The sequence below is a fragment of the Neocloeon triangulifer genome, unplaced genomic scaffold (genome assembly GCF_031216515.1).
Source record: "Neocloeon triangulifer isolate White Clay Creek 2 clone unplaced genomic scaffold, ASM3121651v1 ptg000026l, whole genome shotgun sequence".
Taxonomy (NCBI): domain Eukaryota; kingdom Metazoa; phylum Arthropoda; class Insecta; order Ephemeroptera; family Baetidae; genus Neocloeon; species Neocloeon triangulifer.
In genome coordinates this window covers 507,136-531,866 of record NW_026775564.1, presented here as the reverse complement: position 1 = coordinate 531,866, position 24,731 = coordinate 507,136, and the positions used below count along the sequence as shown (strand labels likewise).

General features: G+C 34.9%; 3 long non-coding RNA genes across 3 annotated transcripts; all 3 read right to left on the bottom strand.

The window, feature by feature from the left end:
* Nucleotides 1–828: 828 nt before the first annotated feature.
* Nucleotides 829–1,362, bottom strand: LOC132204954 (uncharacterized). The gene is made up of 3 exons (XR_009442626.1): nucleotides 1,254–1,362; nucleotides 1,053–1,138; nucleotides 829–985 (listed from the first exon to the last, which is right to left on the bottom strand). It is a non-coding gene; the product is annotated as an uncharacterized LOC132204954 (long non-coding RNA).
* A 12,468-nt stretch (nucleotides 1,363–13,830) lies between these two features.
* Nucleotides 13,831–14,364, bottom strand: LOC132204955 (uncharacterized). The gene is made up of 3 exons (XR_009442627.1): nucleotides 14,256–14,364; nucleotides 14,055–14,140; nucleotides 13,831–13,987 (listed from the first exon to the last, which is right to left on the bottom strand). It is a non-coding gene; the product is annotated as an uncharacterized LOC132204955 (long non-coding RNA).
* A 9,531-nt stretch (nucleotides 14,365–23,895) lies between these two features.
* Nucleotides 23,896–24,429, bottom strand: LOC132204956 (uncharacterized). The gene is made up of 3 exons (XR_009442628.1): nucleotides 24,321–24,429; nucleotides 24,120–24,205; nucleotides 23,896–24,052 (listed from the first exon to the last, which is right to left on the bottom strand). It is a non-coding gene; the product is annotated as an uncharacterized LOC132204956 (long non-coding RNA).
* Nucleotides 24,430–24,731: the final 302 nt, after the last annotated feature.

The following is a 24,731-nucleotide window of genomic DNA, read 5'->3' as shown; positions in this document are numbered from 1 at the left end:
CATTTTGGTCCATCTTAATCGGATATGCTATCGGTTTTGACCTCTGACAAATAGGGGCCGAGTTATATTCGGCATGGGTATATTCAAAAATTTTCGAAAAAAATTTCGAATTAACTGGACGAAAATGGCACTTTAGGGAAGATTTTGGTACATCTTGATTGGATATGCTCTCGGTTTTGACCAAAGACAATTAGGGGCCGAGTTATAAACAGCATGATACATATTCAAAAATTTTCGTAAAAAAATTTCGAATAAACTTAATGAAAATTGCACTTAAGGGAACAATTTGTTCCATCTTGATCGGACACGCTATCGGTTTTGACCTCACACAATTAGGGGCCGAGTTATAATCGACTTGACCCATATTCAACAATTTTCGAAAAAAAATTTCGAATAAACTGAACGAAAATGGTTTTTAGGGAACAATTTGTTCCATCTTGATCGGACACGCTATCGGTTTTGACCTCACACAATTAGGGGCTGACTCAAGTAAAAATCGTGTGCCATTAAATAGCCTTTCCGAAACCTTTCAATAGCTTTTAAGAAACCTTTATCACTTCATGTAGCTGAAATGGAAGCTGAAGCCATTCGCAAACCTTTCAGATGCCATTATTTTGAAAAATTAATGGCTTCGGAAAGGTTTTGAGGGAAGCCTTTACGAAACCTTTCCGATCGCTGTACCAAGCCCTTCCGTAAGCTTTCATATAGCGACGCTTTATTCTTTTGTAGCGACACCTTTCAGATCGCTTTCCAAAGCCTTTCAGGTGAACAGTGACGTCATTTATTTCATGACGTCACGGGGAATGAAACATTTAGAAATTCGTTTTTGGTGACTATTTATTGACAAAAAATAGAAAAAAATCACAATAATTTCAAATGGAACTCACTCGTCATCTTGCCGTAAAATCATTTCTCCCAAGAGAGAACCAAATTGTCGCGCGTCTGTTTCTATGCCGAGCGGGCGCATCCTTTGCACTTGCAGCAACTGAAATCATAAAAGAGACGCAAACATTAATTTGAGTCAAATAAAAATCGTTTTTTAATCACGCGACCTGCTAGATATTTGTTCCCTGCACTTTTGAAGCTAGAGCCTTTAAGGGTTGGTGCCTGGGCGCCGTACTAGGAGGCTGCTGCTCATCTGAAAACAAATTAATCGCGTTTTATTAGCCGCAGTGATTTTTTTTAAGCATTTTTTTAAATTATTTTCTTCTGATTTTCTCGATTTTAACTTCAAATTAGAATTGAAAACTCACCGTAATATTTAACAGGCTATCGGCGTTTTCTTCAGCTTTGCACAAAGCGGGCGAATAACGAATTTTGAAGATTTTTTCGGCAGCATCTCTTTTTAACAAACCATACCGGCCAACCGCCGAGCGCGACTGAAGAGAAACTCGCATTCTCGCAAAGGGGATGAAATGTGGCAACCTGGGGACTATTGTGTGTGCCGTGCATTATCTGAACCACCTGAACTGCATAAGAAAGTATGCAGCAAAACACTTAACAATAGGCACAGCGGATCGGGTCGTCCAAAATATTAAGAAATAAGAGATGCTTGCTGCAGCCCAAAACACAAATTTATCACGGTGCTGTCTAGCCTCCCTTTTCTTACAACCAAAATTTTCTTTAATTAATTATGCAAATCTGGGAACTCTGATAAATTTTAAAATATCATAATTAAAATGAGAATAAAAATCTGCATCTTTTGGTGGTAGTTAAAATAAAAATTAATTAATTTAAGGGTTTAAGGTCACTAGTGCAGGGGCCAACCCTTAGCACCTATTGGAATAAAAACTTTTGCTTGCATTGCATCTTATAATTTTGGACTGATGAGAGGTAGAACCATATTTTTCTGTTAATTACGTGCAAAGTATTAGCAACCATTAGTTTTGTGTGATAGACACGTTTTTTGCCATTCCTAATTATTTTTAAATAAACCCGTTAGAGCAGGGTACTTGCTATGCATATAACTTAAATAAGAAATGTTCAATTAAGATACAGAATAATAATTACGTAGTTGTGACCTTTTTCTTGAATACATTTTTGTAATTAAAGTGCAAAATTGAGAAATTATGCATATTGCTAAAATTCTAAAAATTTATTTTTATAATATTTATATGGAGGGATCAAAGCCGCACCTTTAGTGATAATTCGATCAAATAATATTAAACCGTTCTCGAGATAATTAGCAAAAACTAAAGTTTCGCCGCCAAAGTATGGAACGCTTGAAAGCGGAGGTCCACTTGCTGCAAGTGTGTGTCGGCGCTAAAAGAGATTTTATTTTTCGGTGAATGAAAAATGTGTATCTCTGGTTCTATCAGTCCGATTTAGGTGATTTTTAAAAAATCGAATATATTTTCTTAATTCAAAAAAGAAAGGTTATATGACGCTTGAAGCCATCTTTAAGGCAAATGCCTCAATTTAATTTTTTCTCAAAATTGAAAAATGAATTAATTAATTATTTCTTTATCAGGTACGAATTAAAGGAATTTTATAAATCCATCCCGAAAAATCAATGGTTAGATTTTTTCCAAGATTATACAAATTTATAATTGTTACTAGAACTGATAAATATAGAATAACAATTAAATTAATAATTATTTTTTTAAAACGACTTACTATAAGCAAAATGTTTCAACGCAATCTAATTACTATTTGCATACACGCGCAAAATGGCATTGTATGTTAGCTTAATTCAAACTTGCATCGCTTCAATGATCACATGAAGTTAATTTTAATAATAAATATTTTATATTTTACTTCAAACTGCTCTCCTCCCGCCGTGCACTTTAAGATTTTCGTAAGCAGAGCTGAGGAGCGACGTTGCATTTTCGACAGGACTCGTAAAAACATTCTTGACCGCGGCCCAAGCAGCAAGCAGAGAGAGGTGGAATAATTCTAAAAAAAAAAAAAAGAATCTTCCCTATTATTATTGCAACCCGTGCGAGGCTTTGTTAGGACAGTGGCGCGGGCCCATGCAGTTGATGACGTCATTGCATTATGCTCAAACGCACGCTGCACTATGAAAAGCTACAGAAAGGCTTGGGACAGGGTCGCGAGATAAATAGAAAAAAAATCAAAGATACGCGAACAAGCTGAATGGTTGCGGAATGGCTTCTGAATGGGTTCGTAATTCACGGGGAAATTGTCAACATGTAAAATATAATATTATAGGCTTGAGAAAAGGTTAGGAAAGGTTTCATCAAAGTAAGAGAAAATTGGTCGTTTTCTTGACTGTCTTTAGAAAGGTATCTTAAAGGTTTCGGAAAGGTTTAAAATCTCTCTGAATGGCTTCGGAAAGACAAGTTAAATGTTTCAGAAAGGCTACGGACAGGAAACAAATTTTACTTGAGGAGGTATAGATGAATCAACTTAAATTCAAAAATTTTCGAAAAAAAATTTCAAATAAACTGAACGAATATGGCTTTTTAGGCAACAATTTGGTCCATCTTGATCGGATATGCTATCCGTTTTTAATTCAGACAATTAGGGGTCGAGTTATAAGCGACTTGAATCATATTCAAAAAGTTTCGAAAAAAAATTTCGAATTAACTGAACGAAATGGCCCTTTAGGGAACAATTTGGTCCTTCTTGATCGGATATGCTATCCGTTTTGATTTCAGACAATTAGGGGTCGAGTTATAGCCGACTTGAATCATATTCAAAAATTTTCGAAAAAAAATTTCAAATAAACTGAACGAAAATGGCACTTTAGTGAACAATTTAGTCCATCTTGATCGGATATGCTATCGGTTTTGACTTCAGACAATCCGGGACCAAGTTATAATCGACTCGTCCCATATTCAAAAATTTTCGTAAAAAAATTTCGAATAAACTTAATGAAAATTGAACTTAAGGGAACAATTTGGTCCCTCTTGAAAGGATATGCTAACGGTTTTGACCTCAGACAAATAGGGGCTGAGTTATATTCGGCATGGGTATATTCAAAAATTTTCGAAAAAAATTTCGAATTAACTGAACGAAAATGGCACTTTAGGGAATAATTTGGTACATCTTGATTGGATATGCTATCGGTTTTGACCTCAGACAATTAAGGGCCGAGTTATAAACGGCAAAATACATATTCAAAAATTTTTGAAAAAAATTTCAAATAATTAGAATGAAAATGGCACTTATGGGAACAATTTAGTCCATCTTGATCGGATATGCTATCCGTTTTGACCTCAGACAATTCGGGACCAAGTTATAAACGACTCGACCCATAATCAAAAATTTTCGGAAAAACATTTCGAATAAACTTAATGAAAATGGCACTTATGGGAACAATTTGGTCCTTCTTAATCGGATATGCTATCGGTTTTGACCTCAGACAATTCGGGACCGAGTTATAAACGATTTGACCCATATTTAAAAATTTTCGAAAAAAAATTTGTAATAAACTTAATGAAAATTGCACTTAAGGGAACAATTTGGTCCCTCTTGAAAGGATATGCTATCGGTTTTGCCCTCAGACAAATAGGGGCCAGTTATTGAAAAATCAACCAATATTCAAAAATTTTCGAAAAAAAATTTGGAATTAACAGAATGAAAATGGCACTTTAGGGAACATTTTGGTCCATCTTAATCGGATATGCTATCGGTTTTGACCTCAGACAAATAGGGGCCGAGTTATATTCGGCATGGGTATATTCAAAAATTTACGAAAAAAATTTCGAATTTACTGAACGAAAATAGCACTTTAGGGAATAATTTAGTCGATCTTGATCGGATATGCTATCGGTTTTGACTTCAGACAATCCGGGACCAAGTTATAATCGACTCGTCCCATATTCAAAAATTTTCGTAAAAAAATTTCGAATAAACTTAATGAAAATTGAACTTAAGGGAACAATTTGGTCCCTCTTGAAAGGATATGCTAACGGTTTTGACCTCAGACAAATAGGGGCCAGTTATTGAAAAATCAACCAATATTCAAAAATTTTCGAAAAAAAATTTGGAATTAACAGAATGAAAATGGCACTTTAGGGAACATTTTGGTCCATCTTAATCGGATATGCTATCGGTTTTGACCTCAGACAAATAGGGGCCGAGTTATATTCGGCATGGGTATATTCAAAAATTTTCGAAAAAAATTTCGAATTAACTGAACGAAAATGGCACTTTAGGGAATAATTTGGTACATCTTGATTGGATATGCTCTCGGTTTTGACCACAGACAATTAGGGGCCGAGTTATAAACGGCATGATACATATTCAAAAATTTTTGGTCCATCTTGATCGGATATGCAATCGGTTTTGACAATTCGGGACCGAGTTATAAACGATTTGACCCATATTTAAAAATTTTCGAAAAAAAATTTGGAATAAACAGAATGAAAATGGCACTTTAGGGAACATTTTGGTCCATCTTAATCGGATATGCTATCGGTTTAGACCTCAGACAAATAGGGGCCGAGTTATAAACGGCATGACCCATATTCAAAAATTTTCGTAAAAAAAATTTCGAATAAACTGAACGAAAATGGCACTTTAGAGGACAATTTGGTCCATCTTGAACGGATATGCTATCCGTTTTGACCTCATGCAATTCGGGACCAAGTTATAAACGACTCGACCCATAATCAAAAATTTTCGGAAAAACATTTCGAATAAACTTAATGAAAATGGCACTTATGGGAACAATTTGGTCCTTCTTAATCGGATATGCTATCGGTTTTGACCTCAGAGAATTCGGGACCGAGTTATAAACGATTTGACCCATATTTAAAAATTTTCAAAAAAAAATTTGGAATAAACAGAATGAAAATGGCACTTTAGGGAACAATTTGGTCCTTCTTGATCGGATATGCTATTGGTTTTGACTTCAGACAATCCGGGACCAAGTTATAATCGACTCGTCCCATATTCAAAAATTTTCGTAAAAAAATTTCGAATAAACTTAATGAAAATTGCACTTAAGGGAACAATTTGGTCCCTCTTGAAAGGATATGCTATCGGTTTTGCCCTCAGACTAATAGGGGCCAGTTATTGAAAAATCAACCAATATTCAAAAATTTTCGAAAAAAAATTTGGAATTAACAGAATGAAAATGGCACTTTAGGGAACATTTTGGTCCATCTTAATCGGATATGCTATCGGTTTTGACCTCAGACAAATAGGGGCCGAGTTATATTCGGCATGGGTATATTCAAAAATTTTCGAAAAAAATTTCGAATTAACTGAACGAAAATGGCACTTTAGGGAACAATTTGGTACATCTTGATTGGATATGCTCTCGGTTTTGACCACAGACAATTAGGGGCCGAGTTATAAACGGCATGATACATATTCAAAAATTTTTGGTCCATCTTGATCGGATATGCAATTGGTTTTGACCTCAGACAATTCGGGACCGAGTTATAAACGATTTGTCCCATATTTAAAAATTTTCGAAAAAAAATTTGGAATAAACAGAATGAAAATGGCACTTTAGGGAACAATTTGGTCCTTCTTGAACGGATATGCTATTGGTTTTGACTTCAGACAATCCGGGACCAAGTTATAATCGACTCGTCCCATATTCAAAAATTTTCGTAAAAAAATTTCGAATAAACTTAATGAAAATTGCACTTAAGGGAACAATTTGGTCCCTCTTGAAAGGATATGCTATCGGTTTTGCCCTCAGACAAATAGGGGCCAGTTATTGAAAAATCAACCAATATTCAAAAATTTTCGAAAAAAAATTTGGAATTAACAGAATAAAAATGGCACTTTAGGGAACATTTTGGTCCATCTTAATCGGATATGCTATCGGTTTTGACCTCTGACAAATAGGGGCCGAGTTATATTCGGCATGGGTATATTCAAAAATTTTCGAAAAATATTTGGAATAAACAGAATGAAAATGGCACTTTAGGGAACAATTTGGTACATCTTGATTGGATATGCTATCGGTTTTGACCTCTGACAAATAGGGGCCGAGTTATATTCGGCATGTGTATATTCAAAAATTTTCGAAAAAAATTTCGAATTAACTGGACGAAAATGGCACTTTAGGGAATAATTTGGTACATCTTGATTGGATATGCTCTCGGTTTTGACCACAGACAATTAGGGGCCGAGTTATAAACAGCATGATACATATTCAAAAATTTTCGTAAAAAAATTTCGAATAAACTTAATGAAAATTGCACTTAAGGGAACAATTTGTTCCATCTTGATCGGACACGCTATCGGTTTTGACCTCACACAATTAGGGGCCGAGTTATAATCGACTCGTCCCACATTCAAAAATTTTCGTAAAAAAATTTCGAATAAACTTAATGAAAATTGAACTTAAGGGAACAATTTGGTCCCTCTTGAAAGGATATGCTTACGGTTTTGACCTCAGACAAATAGGGGCTGAGTTATATTCGGCATGGGTATATTCAAAAATTTTCGAAAAAAATTTCGAATTAACTGAACGAAAATGGCACTTTAGGGAATAATTTGGTACATCTTGATTGGATATGCTATCGGTTTTGACCTCAGACAATTAAGGGCCGAGTTATAAACGGCAAAATACATATTCAAAAATTTTTGAAAAAAATTTCAAATAATTAGAATGAAAATGGCACTTATGGGAACAATTTAGTCCATCTTGATTGGATATGCTATCCGTTTTGACCTCAGACAATTCGGGACCAAGTTATAAACGACTCGACCCATAATCAAAAATTTTCGAAAAAAATTTCGAATTAACTGAACGAAAATGGCACTTTAGGGAATAATTTGGTACATCTTGATTGGATATGCTATCGGTTTTGACCTCAGACAATTAAGGGCCGAGTTATAAACGGCAAAATACATATTCAAAAATTTTTGAAAAAAATTTCAAATAATTAGAATGAAAATGGCACTTATGGGAACAATTTATAATCGACTCGTCCCATATTCAAAAATTTTCGTAAAAAAATTTCGAATAAACTTAATGAAAATTGAACTTAAGGGAACAATTTGGTCCCTCTTGAAAGGATATGCTATCCGTTTTGACCTCATGCAATTCGGGACCAAGTTATAAACGACTCGACCCATAATCAAAAATTTTCGGAAAAACATTTCGAATAAACTTAATGAAAATGGCACTTATGGGAACAATTTGGTCCTTCTTAATCGGATATGCTATCGGTTTTGACCTCAGAGAATTCGGGACCGAGTTATAAACGATTTGACCCATATTTAAAAATTTTCGAAAAAAAATTTGGAATAAACAGAATGAAAATGGCACTTTAGGGAACAATTTGGTCCTTCTTGATCGGATATGCTATTGGTTTTGACTTCAGACAATCCGGGACCAAGTTATAATCGACTCGTCCCATATTCAAAAATTTTCGTAAAAAAATTTCGAATAAACTTAATGAAAATTGCACTTAAGGGAACAATTTGGTCCCTCTTGAAAGGATATGCTATCGGTTTTGCCCTCAGACTAATAGGGGCCAGTTATTGAAAAATCAACCAATATTCAAAAATTTTCGAAAAAAAATTTGGAATTAACAGAATGAAAATGGCACTTTAGGGAACATTTTGGTCCATCTTAATCGGATATGCTATCGGTTTTGACCTCAGACAAATAGGGGCCGAGTTATATTCGGCATGGGTATATTCAAAAATTTTCGAAAAAAATTTCGAATTAACTGAACGAAAATGGCACTTTAGGGAACAATTTGGTACATCTTGATTGGATATGCTCTCGGTTTTGACCACAGACAATTAGGGGCCGAGTTATAAACGGCATGATACATATTCAAAAATTTTTGGTCCATCTTGATCGGATATGCAATTGGTTTTGACCTCAGACAATTCGGGACCGAGTTATAAACGATTTGTCCCATATTTAAAAATTTTCGAAAAAAAATTTGGAATAAACAGAACGAAAATGGCACTTTAGGGAACAATTTGGTCCTTCTTGAACGGATATGCTATCGGTTTTGACTTCAGACAATCCGGGACCAAGTTATAATCGACTCGTCCCATATTCAAAAATTTTCGTAAAAAAATTTCGAATAAACTTAATGAAAATTGAACTTAAGGGAACAATTTGGTCCCTCTTGAAAGGATATGCTAACGGTTTTGACCTCAGACAAATAGGGGCCGAGTTATATTCGGCATGGGTATATTCAAAAATTTTCGAAAAAAATTTCGAATTAACTGAACGAAAATGGCACTTTAGGGAACAATTTGGTACATCTTGATTGGATATGCTATTGGTTTTGACTTCAGACAATCAAGGACCAAGTTATAATCGACTCGTCCCATATTCAAAAATTTTCGTATAAAAATTTGGAATTAACAGAATGAAAATGGCACTTTAGGGAACATTTTGGTCCATCTTAATCGGATATGCTATCGGTTTTGCCCTCAGACAAATAGGGGCCAGTTATTGAAAAATCAACCAATATTCAAAAATTTTCGAAAAAAAATTTGGAATTAACAGAATGAAAATGGCACTTTAGGGAACATTTTGGTGCATCTTAATCGGATATGCTATCGGTTTTGACCTCAGACAAATAGGGGCCGAGTTATATTCGGCATGGGTATATTCAAAAATTTTCGAAAAAAAATTTGGAATAAACAGAATGAAAATGGCACTTTAGGGAACAATTTGGTCCTTCTTGATCGGATATGCTATTGGTTTTGACTTCAGACAATCCGGGACCAAGTTATATTCGACTCGTCCCATATTCAAAAATTTTCGTAAAAAAATTTCGAATAAACTTAATGAAAATTGCACTTAAGGGAACAATTTGGTCCCTCTTGAAAGGATATGCTATCGGTTTTGCCCTCAGACTAATAGGGGCCAGTTATTGAAAAATCAACCAATATTCAAAAATTTTCGAAAAAAAATTTGGAATTAACAGAATGAAAATGGCACTTTAGGGAACATTTTGGTCCATCTTAATCGGATATGCTATCGGTTTTGACCTCAGACAAATAGGGGCCGAGTTATATTCGGCATGGGTATATTCAAAAATTTTCGAAAAAAATTTCGAATTAACTGAACGAAAATGGCACTTTAGGGAATAATTTGGTACATCTTGATTGGATATGCTCTCGGTTTTGACCACAGACAATTAGGGGCCGAGTTATAAACGGCATGATACATATTCAAAAATTTTTGGTCCATCTTGATCGGATATGCAATCGGTTTTGACCTCAGACAATTCGGGACCGAGTTATAAACGATTTGACCCATATTTAAAAATTTTCGAAAAAAAAATTGGAATAAACAGAATGAAAATGGCACTTTAGGGAACAATTTGGTCCTTTTTGATCGGATATGCTATCGGTTTTGCCCTCAGACAAATAGGGGCCAGTTATTGAAAAATCAACCAATATTCAAAAATTTTCGAAAAAAAATTTGGAATTAACAGAATGAAAATGGCACTTTAGGGAACATTTTGGTCCATCTTAATCGGATATGCTATCGGTTTTGACCTCAGACAAATAGGGGCCGAGTTATATTCGGCATGGGTATATTCAAAAATTTTCGAAAAAAATTTCGAATTAACTGAACGAAAATGGCACTTTAGGGAATAATTTGGTACATCTTGATTGGATATGCTCTCGGTTTTGACCACAGACAATTAGGGGCCGAGTTATAAACAGCATGATACATATTCAAAAATTTTCGTAAAAAAATTTCGAATAAACTTAATGAAAATTGCACTTAAGGGAACAATTTGTTCCATCTTGATCGGACACGCTATCGGTTTTGACCTCACACAATTAGGGGCCGAGTTATAGATGAATCAACTTAAATTCAAAAATTTTCGAAAAAAAATTTCAAATAAACTGAACGAATATGGCTTTTTAGGCAACAATTTGGTCCATCATGATCGGATATGCTATCCGTTTTGACTTCAGAAATTTAGGGGTCGAGTTATAAGCGACTTGAATCAAATTCAAAAATTTTCGAAAAAAAATTTCAAATAAACTGAACGAAAATGGCACTTTAGGGAACAATTTAGTCCATCTTGATCGGATATGCTATCGGTTTTGACTTCAGACAATCCGGGACCAAGTTATAATCGACTCGTCCCATATTCAAAAATTTTCGTAAAAAAATTTCGAATAAACTTAATGAAAATTGCACTTAAGGGAACAATTTGGTCCCTCTTGAAAGGATATGCTATCGGTTTTGCCCTCAGACTAATAGGGGCCAGTTATTGAAAAATCAACCAATATTCAAAAATTTTCGAAAAAAAATTTGGAATTAACAGAATGAAAATGGCACTTTAGGGAACATTTTGGTCCATCTTAATCGGATATGCTATCGGTTTTGACCTCAGACAAATAGGGGCCGAGTTATATTCGGCATGGGTATATTCAAAAATTTTCGAAAAAAATTTCGAATTAACTGAACGAAAATGGCACTTTAGGGAACAATTTGGTACATCTTGATTGGATATGCTCTCGGTTTTGACCACAGACAATTAGGGGCCGAGTTATAAACGGCATGATACATATTCAAAAATTTTTGGTCCATCTTGATCGGATATGCAATTGGTTTTGACCTCAGACAATTCGGGACCGAGTTATAAACGATTTGTCCCATATTTAAAAATTTTCGAAAAAAAATTTGGAATAAACAGAATGAAAATGGCACTTTAGGGAACAATTTGGTCCTTCTTGAACGGATATGCTATTGGTTTTGACTTCAGACAATCCGGGACCAAGTTATAATCGACTCGTCCCATATTCAAAAATTTTCGTAAAAAAATTTCGAATAAACTTAATGAAAATTGCACTTAAGGGAACAATTTGGTCCCTCTTGAAAGGATATGCTATCGGTTTTGCCCTCAGACAAATAGGGGCCAGTTATTGAAAAATCAACCAATATTCAAAAATTTTCGAAAAAAAATTTGGAATTAACAGAATAAAAATGGCACTTTAGGGAACATTTTGGTCCATCTTAATCGGATATGCTATCGGTTTTGACCTCTGACAAATAGGGGCCGAGTTATATTCGGCATGGGTATATTCAAAAATTTTCGAAAAATATTTGGAATAAACAGAATGAAAATGGCACTTTAGGGAACAATTTGGTACATCTTGATTGGATATGCTATCGGTTTTGACCTCTGACAAATAGGGGCCGAGTTATATTCGGCATGTGTATATTCAAAAATTTTCGAAAAAAATTTCGAATTAACTGGACGAAAATGGCACTTTAGGGAATAATTTGGTACATCTTGATTGGATATGCTCTCGGTTTTGACCACAGACAATTAGGGGCCGAGTTATAAACAGCATGATACATATTCAAAAATTTTCGTAAAAAAATTTCGAATAAACTTAATGAAAATTGCACTTAAGGGAACAATTTGTTCCATCTTGATCGGACACGCTATCGGTTTTGACCTCACACAATTAGGGGCCGAGTTATAGATGAATCAACTTAAATTCAAAAATTTTCGAAAAAAAATTTCAAATAAACTGAACGAATATGGCTTTTTAGGCAACAATTTGGTCCATCTTGATCGGATATGCTATCCGTTTTGATTTCAGACAATAAGGGGTCGAGTTATAGCCGACTCGACCCATAATCAAAAATTTTCGGAAAAACATTTCGAATAAACTTAATGAAAATGGCACTTATGGGAACAATTTGGTCCTTCTTAATCGGATATGCTATCGGTTTTGACCTCAGACAATTCGGGACCGAGTTATAAACGATTTGACCCATATTTAAAAATTTTCGAAAAAAAATTTGTAATAAACTTAATGAAAATTGCACTTAAGGGAACAATTTGGTCCCTTTTGAAAGGATATGCTATCGGTTTTGCCCTCAGACAAATAGGGGCCAGTTATTGAAAAATCAACCAATATTCAAAAATTTTCGAAAAAAAATTTGGAATTAACAGAATGAAAATGGCACTTTAGGGAACATTTTGGTCCATCTTAATCGGATATGCTATCGGTTTTGACCTCTGACAAATAGGGGCCGAGTTATATTCGGCATGGGTATATTCAAAAATTTTCGAAAAATATTTGGAATAAACAGAATGAAAATGGCACTTTAGGGAACAATTTGGTACATCTTGATTGGATATGCTATCGGTTTTGACCTCTGACAAATAGGGGCCGAGTTATATTCGGCATGTGTATATTCAAAAATTTTCGAAAAAAATTTCGAATTAACTGGACGAAAATGGCACTTTAGGGAAGATTTTGGTACATCTTGATTGGATATGCTCTCGGTTTTGACCAAAGACAATTAGGGGCCGAGTTATAAACAGCATGATACATATTCAAAAATTTTCGTAAAAAAATTTCGAATAAACTTAATGAAAATTGCACTTAAGGGAACAATTTGTTCCATCTTGATCGGACACGCTATCGGTTTTGACCTCACACAATTAGGGGCCGAGTTATAATCGACTTGACCCATATTCAACAATTTTCGAAAAAAAATTTCGAATAAACTGAACGAAAATGGTTTTTAGGGAACAATTTGTTCCATCTTGATCGGACACGCTATCGGTTTTGACCTCACACAATTAGGGGCTGACTCAAGTAAAAATCGTGTGCCATTAAATAGCCTTTCCGAAACCTTTCAATAGCTTTTAAGAAACCTTTATCACTTCATGTAGCTGAAATGGAAGCTGAAGCCATTCGCAAACCTTTCAGATGCCATTATTTTGAAAAATTAATGGCTTCGGAAAGGTTTTGAGGGAAGCCTTTACGAAACCTTTCCGATCGCTGTACCAAGCCCTTCCGTAAGCTTTCATATAGCGACGCTTTATTCTTTTGTAGCGACACCTTTCAGATCGCTTTCCAAAGCCTTTCAGGTGAACAGTGACGTCATTTATTTCATGACGTCACGGGGAATGAAACATTTAGAAATTCGTTTTTGGTGACTATTTATTGACAAAAAATAGAAAAAAATCACAATAATTTCAAATGGAACTCACTCGTCATCTTGCCGTAAAATCATTTCTCCCAAGAGAGAACCAAATTGTCGCGCGTCTGTTTCTATGCCGAGCGGGCGCATCCTTTGCACTTGCAGCAACTGAAATCATAAAAGAGACGCAAACATTAATTTGAGTCAAATAAAAATCGTTTTTTAATCACGCGACCTGCTAGATATTTGTTCCCTGCACTTTTGAAGCTAGAGCCTTTAAGGGTTGGTGCCTGGGCGCCGTACTAGGAGGCTGCTGCTCATCTGAAAACAAATTAATCGCGTTTTATTAGCCGCAGTGATTTTTTTTAAGCATTTTTTTAAATTATTTTCTTCTGATTTTCTCGATTTTAACTTCAAATTAGAATTGAAAACTCACCGTAATATTTAACAGGCTATCGGCGTTTTCTTCAGCTTTGCACAAAGCGGGCGAATAACGAATTTTGAAGATTTTTTCGGCAGCATCTCTTTTTAACAAACCATACCGGCCAACCGCCGAGCGCGACTGAAGAGAAACTCGCATTCTCGCAAAGGGGATGAAATGTGGCAACCTGGGGACTATTGTGTGTGCCGTGCATTATCTGAACCACCTGAACTGCATAAGAAAGTATGCAGCAAAACACTTAACAATAGGCACAGCGGATCGGGTCGTCCAAAATATTAAGAAATAAGAGATGCTTGCTGCAGCCCAAAACACAAATTTATCACGGTGCTGTCTAGCCTCCCTTTTCTTACAACCAAAATTTTCTTTAATTAATTATGCAAATCTGGGAACTCTGATAAATTTTAAAATATCATAATTAAAATGAGAATAAAAATCTGCATCTTTTGGTGGTAGTTAAAATAAAAATTAATTAATTTAAGGGTTTAAGGTCACTAGTGCAGGGGCCAACCCTTAGCACCTATTGGAATAAAAACTTTTGCTTGCATTGCATCTTATAATTTTGGACTGATGAGAGGTAGAACCATATTTTTCTGTTAATTACGTGCAAAGTATTAGCAACCATTAGTTTTGTGTGATAGACACGTTTTTTGCCATTCCTAATTATTTTTAAATAAACCCGTTAGAGCAGGGTACTTGCTATGCATATAACTTAAATAAGAAATGTTCAATTAAGATACAGAATAATAATTACGTAGTTGTGACCTTTTTCTTGAATACATTTTTGTAATTAAAGTGCAAAATTGAGAAATTATGCATATTGCTAAAATTCTAAAAATTTATTTTTATAATATTTATATGGAGGGATCAAAGCCGCACCTTTAGTGATAATTCGATCAAATAATATTAAACCGTTCTCGAGATAATTAGCAAAAACTAAAGTTTCGCCGCCAAAGTATGGAACGCTTGAAAGCGGAGGTCCACTTGCTGCAAGTGTGTGTCGGCGCTAAAAGAGATTTTATTTTTCGGTGAATGAAAAATGTGTATCTCTGGTTCTATCAGTCCGATTTAGGTGATTTTTAAAAAATCGAATATATTTTCTTAATTCAAAAAAGAAAGGTTATATGACGCTTGAAGCCATCTTTAAGGCAAATGCCTCAATTTAATTTTTTCTCAAAATTGAAAAATGAATTAATTAATTATTTCTTTATCAGGTACGAATTAAAGGAATTTTATAAATCCATCCCGAAAAATCAATGGTTAGATTTTTTCCAAGATTATACAAATTTATAATTGTTACTAGAACTGATAAATATAGAATAACAATTAAATTAATAATTATTTTTTTAAAACGACTTACTATAAGCAAAATGTTTCAACGCAATCTAATTACTATTTGCATACACGCGCAAAATGGCATTGTATGTTAGCTTAATTCAAACTTGCATCGCTTCAATGATCACATGAAGTTAATTTTAATAATAAATATTTTATATTTTACTTCAAACTGCTCTCCTCCCGCCGTGCACTTTAAGATTTTCGTAAGCAGAGCTGAGGAGCGACGTTGCATTTTCGACAGGACTCGTAAAAACATTCTTGACCGCGGCCCAAGCAGCAAGCAGAGAGAGGTGGAATAATTCTAAAAAAAAAAAAAAGAATCTTCCCTATTATTATTGCAACCCGTGCGAGGCTTTGTTAGGACAGTGGCGCGGGCCCATGCAGTTGATGACGTCATTGCATTATGCTCAAACGCACGCTGCACTATGAAAAGCTACAGAAAGGCTTGGGACAGGGTCGCGAGATAAATAGAAAAAAAATCAAAGATACGCGAACAAGCTGAATGGTTGCGGAATGGCTTCTGAATGGGTTCGTAATTCACGGGGAAATTGTCAACATGTAAAATATAATATTAAAGGCTTGAGAAAAGGTTAGGAAAGGTTTCATCAAAGTAAGAGAAAATTGGTCGTTTTCTTGACTGTCTTTAGAAAGGTATCTTAAAGGTTTCGGAAAGGTTTAAAATCTCTCTGAATGGCTTCGGAAAGACAAGTTAAATGTTTCAGAAAGGCTACGGACAGGAAACAAATTTTACTTGAGGAGGTATAGATGAATCAACTTAAATTCAAAAATTTTCGAAAAAAAATTTCAAATAAACTGAACGAATATGGCTTTTTAGGCAACAATTTGGTCCATCTTGATCGGATATGCTATCCGTTTTTAATTCAGACAATTAGGGGTCGAGTTATAAGCGACTTGAATCATATTCAAAAAGTTTCGAAAAAAAATTTCGAATTAACTGAACGAAATGGCCCTTTAGGGAACAATTTGGTCCTTCTTGATCGGATATGCTATCCGTTTTGATTTCAGACAATTAGGGGTCGAGTTATAGCCGACTTGAATCATATTCAAAAATTTTCGAAAAAAAATTTCAAATAAACTGAACGAAAATGGCACTTTAGTGAACAATTTAGTCCATCTTGATCGGATATGCTATCGGTTTTGACTTCAGACAATCCGGGACCAAGTTATAATCGACTCGTCCCATATTCAAAAATTTTCGTAAAAAAATTTCGAATAAACTTAATGAAAATTGAATTTAAGGGAACAATTTGGTCCCTCTTGAAAGGATATGCTAACGGTTTTGACCTCAGACAAATAGGGGCTGAGTTATATTCGGCATGGGTATATTCAAAAATTTTCGAAAAAAATTTCGAATTAACTGAACGAAAATGGCACTTTAGGGAATAATTTGGTACATCTTGATTGGATATGCTATCGGTTTTGACCTCAGACAATTAAGGGCCGAGTTATAAACGGCAAAATACATATTCAAAAATTTTTGAAAAAAATTTCAAATAATTAGAATGAAAATGGCACTTATGGGAACAATTTAGTCCATCTTGATCGGATATGCTATCCGTTTTGACCTCAGACAATTCGGGACCAAGTTATAAACGACTCGACCCATAATCAAAAATTTTCGGAAAAACATTTCGAATAAACTTAATGAAAATGGCACTTATGGGAACAATTTGGTCCTTCTTAATCGGATATGCTATCGGTTTTGACCTCAGACAATTCGGGACCGAGTTATAAACGATTTGACCCATATTTAAAAATTTTCGAAAAAAAATTTGTAATAAACTTAATGAAAATTGCACTTAAGGGAACAATTTGGTCCCTCTTGAAAGGATATGCTATCGGTTTTGCCCTCAGACAAATAGGGGCCAGTTATTGAAAAATCAACCAATATTCAAAAATTTTCGAAAAAAAATTTGGAATTAACAGAATGAAAATGGCACTTTAGGGAACATTTTGGTCCATCTTAATCGGATATGCTATCGGTTTTGACCTCAGACAAATAGGGGCCGAGTTATATTCGGCATGGGTATATTCAAAAATTTACGAAAAAAATTTCGAATTAACTGAACGAAAATGGCACTTTAGGGAATAATTTGGTACATCTTGATTGGATATGCTCTCGGTTTTGACCACAGACAATTAGGGGCCGAGTTATAAACGGCATGATACATATTCAAAAATTTTCATAAAAAAATTTCGAATAAACTTATTGAAAATTGCACTTAAGGGAACAATTTGGTCCCTCTTGAAAGGATATGCTAGCGGTTTTTACCTCAGACAATTAGGGGCCGAGAAATAATCGACTTGACCCATATTTTAAAATTTTCGAAAAAAAATTTGAAATTAACAGAATGAAAATGGCACTTTAGGGAACATTTTGGTCCATCTTAATCGGATATGCTATCGGTTTAGACCTCAGACAAATAGGGGCCGAGTTATAAACGGCATGACCCATATTCAAAAATTTTCGTAAAAAAAATTTCGAATAAACTGAACGAAAATGGCACTTTAGAGGACAATTTGGTCCATCTTGAACGGATATGCTATCCGTTTTGACCTCATGCAATTCGGGACCAAGTTATAAACGACTCGACCCATAATCAAAAATTTTCGGAAAAACATTTCGAATAAACTTAATGAAAATGGCACTTATGGGAACAATTTGGTCCTTCTTAATCGGATATGCTATCGGTTTTGACCTCAGAGAATTCGGGACCGAGTTATAAACGATTTGACCCATATTTAAAAATTTTCGAAAAAAAATTTGGAATAAACAGAATGAAAATGGCACTTTAGGGAACAATTTGGTCCTTCTTGATCGGATATGCTATTGGTTTTGACTTCTGACAATCCGGGACCAAGTTATAATCGACTCGTCCCATATTCAAAAATTTTCGTAAAAAAATTTCGAATAAACTTAATGAAAATTGCACTTAAGGGAACAATTTGGTCCCTCTTGAAAGGATATGCTATCGGTTTTGCCCTCAGACTAATAGGGGCCAGTTATTGAAAAATCAACCAATATTCAAAAATTTTCGAAAAAAAATTTGGAATTAACAGAATGAAAATGGCACTTTAGGGAACATTTTGGTCCATCTTAATCGGATATGCTATCGGTTTTGACCTCAGACAAATAGGGGCCGAGTTATATTCGGCATGGGTATATTCAAAAATTTTCGAAAAAAATTTCGAATTAACTGAACGAAAATGGCACTTTAGGGAACAATTTGGTACATCTTGATTGGATATGCTCTCGGTTTTGACCACAGACAATTAGGGGCCGAGTTATAAACGGCATGATACATATTCAAAAATTTTTGGTCCATCTTGATCGGATATGCAATTGGTTTTGACCTCAGACAATTCGGGACCGAGTTATAAACGATTTGTCCCATATTTAAAAATTTTCGAAAAAAAATTTGGAATAAACAGAACGAAAATGGCACTTTAGGGAACAATTTGGTCCTTCTTGAACGGATATGCTATCGGTTTTGACTTCAGACAATCCGGGACCAAGTTATAATCGACTCGTCCCATATTCAAAAATTTTCGTAAAAAAATTTCGAATAAACTTAATGAAAATTGAACTTAAGGGAACAATTTGGTCCCTCTTGAAAGGATATGCTAACGGTTTTGACCTCAGACAAATAGGGGCCGAGTTATATTCGGCATGGGTATATTCAAAAATTTTCGAAAAAAATTTCGAATTAACTGAACGAAAATGGCACTTTAGGGAACAATTTGGTACATCTTGATTGGATATGCTATTGGTTTTGACTTCAGACAATCAAGGACCAAGTTATAATCGACTCGTCCCATATTCAAAAATTTTCGTATAAAAATTTGGAATTAACAGAATGAAAATGGCACTTTAGGGAACATTTTGGTCCATCTTAATCGGATATGCTATCGGTTTTGCCCTCAGACAAATAGGGGCCAGTTATTGAAAAATCAACCAATATTCAAAAATTTTCGAAAAAAAATTTGGAATTAACAGAATGAAAATGGCACTTTAGGGAACATTTTGGTGCATCTTAATCGGATATGCTATCGGTTTTGACCTCAGACAAATAGGGGCCGAGTTATATTCGGCATGGGTATATTCAAAAATTTTCGAAAAAAAATTTGGAATAAACAGAATGAAAATGGCACTTTAGGGAACAATTTGGTCCTTCTTGATCGGATATGCTATTGGTTTTGACTTCAGACAATCCGGGACCAAGTTATATTCGACTCGTCCCATATTCAAAAATTTTCGTAAAAAAATTTCGAATAAACTTAATGAAAATTGCACTTAAGGGAACAATTTGGTCCCTCTTGAAAGGATATGCTATCGGTTTTGCCCTCAGACTAATAGGGGCCAGTTATTGAAAAATCAACCAATATTCAAAAATTTTCGAAAAAAAATTTGGAATTAACAGAATGAAAATGGCACTTTAGGGAACATTTTGGTCCATCTTAATCGGATATGCTATCGGTTTTGACCTCAGACAAATAGGGGCCGAGTTATATTCGGCATGGGTATATTCAAAAATTTTCGAAAAAAATTTCGAATTAACTGAACGAAAATGGCACTTTAGGGAATAATTTGGTACATCTTGATTGGATATGCTCTCGGTTTTGACCACAGACAATTAGGGGCCGAGTTATAAACGGCATGATACATATTCAAAAATTTTTGGTCCATCTTGATCGGATATGCAATTGGTTTTGACCTCAGACAATTCGGGACCGAGTTATAAACGATTTGACCCATATTTAAAAATTTTCGAAAAAAAATTTGGAATAAACAGAATGAAAATGGCACTTTAGGGAACAATTTGGTCCTTTTTGATCGGATATGCTATCGGTTTTGCCCTCAGACAAATAGGGGCCAGTTATTGAAAAATCAACCAATATTCAAAAATTTTCGAAAAAAAATTTGGAATTAACAGAATGAAAATGGCACTTTAGGGAACATTTTGGTCCATCTTAATCGGATATGCTATCGGTTTTGACCTCAGACAAATAGGGGCCGAGTTATATTCGGCATGGGTATATTCAAAAATTTTCGAAAAAAATTTCGAATTAACTGAACGAAAATGGCACTTTAGGGAATAATTTGGTACATCTTGATTGGATATGCTCTCGGTTTTGACCACAGACAATTAGGGGCCGAGTTATAAACAGCATGATACATATTCAAAAATTTTCGTAAAAAAATTTCGAATAAACTTAATGAAAATTGCACTTAAGGGAACAATTTGTTCCATCTTGATCGGACACGCTATCGGTTTTGACCTCACACAATTAGGGGCCGAGTTATAGATGAATCAACTTAAATTCAAAAATTTTCGAAAAAAAATTTCAAATAAACTGAACGAATATGGCTTTTTAGGCAACAATTTGGTCCATCATGATCGGATATGCTATCCGTTTTGACTTCAGAAATTTAGGGGTCGAGTTATAAGCGACTTGAATCAAATTCAAAAATTTTCGAAAAAAAATTTCAAATAAACTGAACGAAAATGGCACTTTAGGGAACAATTTAGTCCATCTTGATCGGATATGCTATCGGTTTTGACTTCAGACAATCCGGGACCAAGTTATAATCGACTCGTCCCATATTCAAAAATTTTCGTAAAAAAATTTCGAATAAACTTAATGAAAATTGCACTTAAGGGAACAATTTGGTCCCTCTTGAAAGGATATGCTATCGGTTTTGCCCTCAGACTAATAGGGGCCAGTTATTGAAAAATCAACCAATATTCAAAAATTTTCGAAAAAAAATTTGGAATTAACAGAATGAAAATGGCACTTTAGGGAACATTTTGGTCCATCTTAATCGGATATGCTATCGGTTTTGACCTCAGACAAATAGGGGCCGAGTTATATTCGGCATGGGTATATTCAAAAATTTTCGAAAAAAATTTCGAATTAACTGAACGAAAATGGCACTTTAGGGAACAATTTGGTACATCTTGATTGGATATGCTCTCGGTTTTGACCACAGACAATTAGGGGCCGAGTTATAAACGGCATGATACATATTCAAAAATTTTTGGTCCATCTTGATCGGATATGCAATTGGTTTTGACCTCAGACAATTCGGGACCGAGTTATAAACGATTTGTCCCATATTTAAAAATTTTCGAAAAAAAATTTGGAATAAACAGAATGAAAATGGCACTTTAGGGAACAATTTGGTCCTTCTTGAACGGATATGCTATTGGTTTTGACTTCAGACAATCCGGGACCAAGTTATAATCGACTCGTCCCATATTCAAAAATTTTCGTAAAAAAATTTCGAATAAACTTAATGAAAATTGCACTTAAGGGAACAATTTGGTCCCTCTTGAAAGGATATGCTATCGGTTTTGCCCTCAGACAAATAGGGGCCAGTTATTGAAAAATCAACCAATATTCAAAAATTTTCGAAAAAAAATTTGGAATTAACAGAATAAAAATGGCACTTTAGGGAACATTTTGGTCCATCTTAATCGGATATGCTATCGGTTTTGACCTCTGACAAATAGGGGCCGAGTTATATTCGGCATGGGTATATTCAAAAATTTTCGAAAAATATTTGGAATAAACAGAATGAAAATGGCACTTTAGGGAACAATTTGGTACATCTTGATTGGATATGCTATCGGTTTTGACCTCTGACAAATAGGGGCCGAGTTATATTCGGCATGTGTATATTCAAAAATTTTCGAAAAAAATTTCGAATTAACTGGACGAAAATGGCACTTTAGGGAATAATTTGGTACATCTTGATTGGATATGCTCTCGGTTTTGACCACAGACAATTAGGGGCCGAGTTATAAACAGCATGATACATATTCAAAAATTTTCGTAAAAAAATTTCGAATAAACTTAATGAAAATTGCACTTAAGGGAACAATTTGTTCCATCTTGATCGGACACGCTATCGGTTTTGACCTCACACAATTAGGGGCCGAGTTATAGATGAATCAACTTAAATTCAAAAATTTTCGAAAAAAAATTTCAAATAAACTGAACGAATATGGCTTTTTAGGCAACAATTTGGTCCATCTTGATCGGATATGCTATCCGTTTTGATTTCAGACAATAAGGGGTCGAGTTATAGCCGACTCGACCCATAATCAAAAATTTTCGGAAAAACATTTCGAATAAACTTAATGAAAATGGCACTTATGGGAACAATTTGGTCCTTCTTAATCGGATATGCTATCGGTTTTGACCTCAGACAATTCGGGACCGAGTTATAAACGATTTGACCCATATTTAAAAATTTTCGAAAAAAAATTTGTAATAAACTTAATGAAAATTGCACTTAAGGGAACAATTTGGTCCCTTTTGAAAGGATATGCTATCGGTTTTGCCCTCAGACAAATAGGGGCCAGTTATTGAAAAATCAACCAATATTCAAAAATTTTCGAAAAAAAATTTGGAATTAACAGAATGAAAATGGCACTTTAGGGAACATTTTGGTCCATCTTAATCGGATATGCTATCGGTTTTGACCTCTGACAAATAGGGGCCGAGTTATATTCGGCATGGGTATATTCAAAAATTTTCGAAAAAAATTTCGAATTAACTGGACGAAAATGGCACTTTAGGGAAGATTTTGGTACATCTTGATTGGATATGCTCTCGGTTTTGACCAAAGACAATTAGGGGCCGAGTTATAAACAGCATGATACATATTCAAAAATTTTCGTAAAAAAATTTCGAATAAACTTAATGAAAATTGCACTTAAGGGAACAATTTGTTCCATCTTGATCGGACACGCTATCGGTTTTGACCTCACACAATTAGGGGCCGAGTTATAATCGACTTGACCCATATTCAACAATTTTCGAAAAAAAATTTCGAATAAACTGAACGAAAATGGTTTTTAGGGAACAATTTGTTCCATCTTGATCGGACACGCTATCGGTTTTGACCTCACACAATTAGGGGCTGACTCAAGTAAAAATCGTGTGCCATTAAATAGCCTTTCCGAAACCTTTCAATAGCTTTTAAGAAACCTTTATCACTTCATGTAGCTGAAATGGAAGCTGAAGCCATTCGCAAACCTTTCAGATGCCATTATTTTGAAAAATTAATGGCTTCGGAAAGGTTTTGAGGGAAGCCTTTACGAAACCTTTCCGATCGCTGTACCAAGCCCTTCCGTAAGCTTTCATATAGCGACGCTTTATTCTTTTGTAGCGACACCTTTCAGATCGCTTTCCAAAGCCTTTCAGGTGAACAGTGACGTCATTTATTTCATGACGTCACGGGGAATGAAACATTTAGAAATTCGTTTTTGGTGACTATTTATTGACAAAAAATAGAAAAAAATCACAATAATTTCAAATGGAACTCACTCGTCATCTTGCCGTAAAATCATTTCTCCCAAGAGAGAACCAAATTGTCGCGCGTCTGTTTCTATGCCGAGCGGGCGCATCCTTTGCACTTGCAGCAACTGAAATCATAAAAGAGACGCAAACATTAATTTGAGTCAAATAAAAATCGTTTTTTAATCACGCGACCTGCTAGATATTTGTTCCCTGCACTTTTGAAGCTAGAGCCTTTAAGGGTTGGTGCCTGGGCGCCGTACTAGGAGGCTGCTGCTCATCTGAAAACAAATTAATCGCGTTTTATTAGCCGCAGTGATTTTTTTTAAGCATTTTTTTAAATTATTTTCTTCTGATTTTCTCGATTTTAACTTCAAATTAGAATTGAAAACTCACCGTAATATTTAACAGGCTATCGGCGTTTTCTTCAGCTTTGCACAAAGCGGGCGAATAACGAATTTTGAAGATTTTTTCGGCAGCATCTCTTTTTAACAAACCATACCGGCCAACCGCCGAGCGCGACTGAAGAGAAACTCGCATTCTCGCAAAGGGGATGAAATGTGGCAACCTGGGGACTATTGTGTGTGCCGTGCATTATCTGAACCACCTGAACTGCATAAGAAAGTATGCAGCAAAACACTTAACAATAGGCACAGCGGATCGGGTCGTCCAAAATATTAAGAAATAAGAGATGCTTGCTGCAGCCCAAAACACAAATTTATCACGGTGCTGTCTAGCCTCCCTTTTCTTACAACCAAAATTTTCTTTAATTAATTATGCAAATCTGGGAACTCTGATAAATTTTAA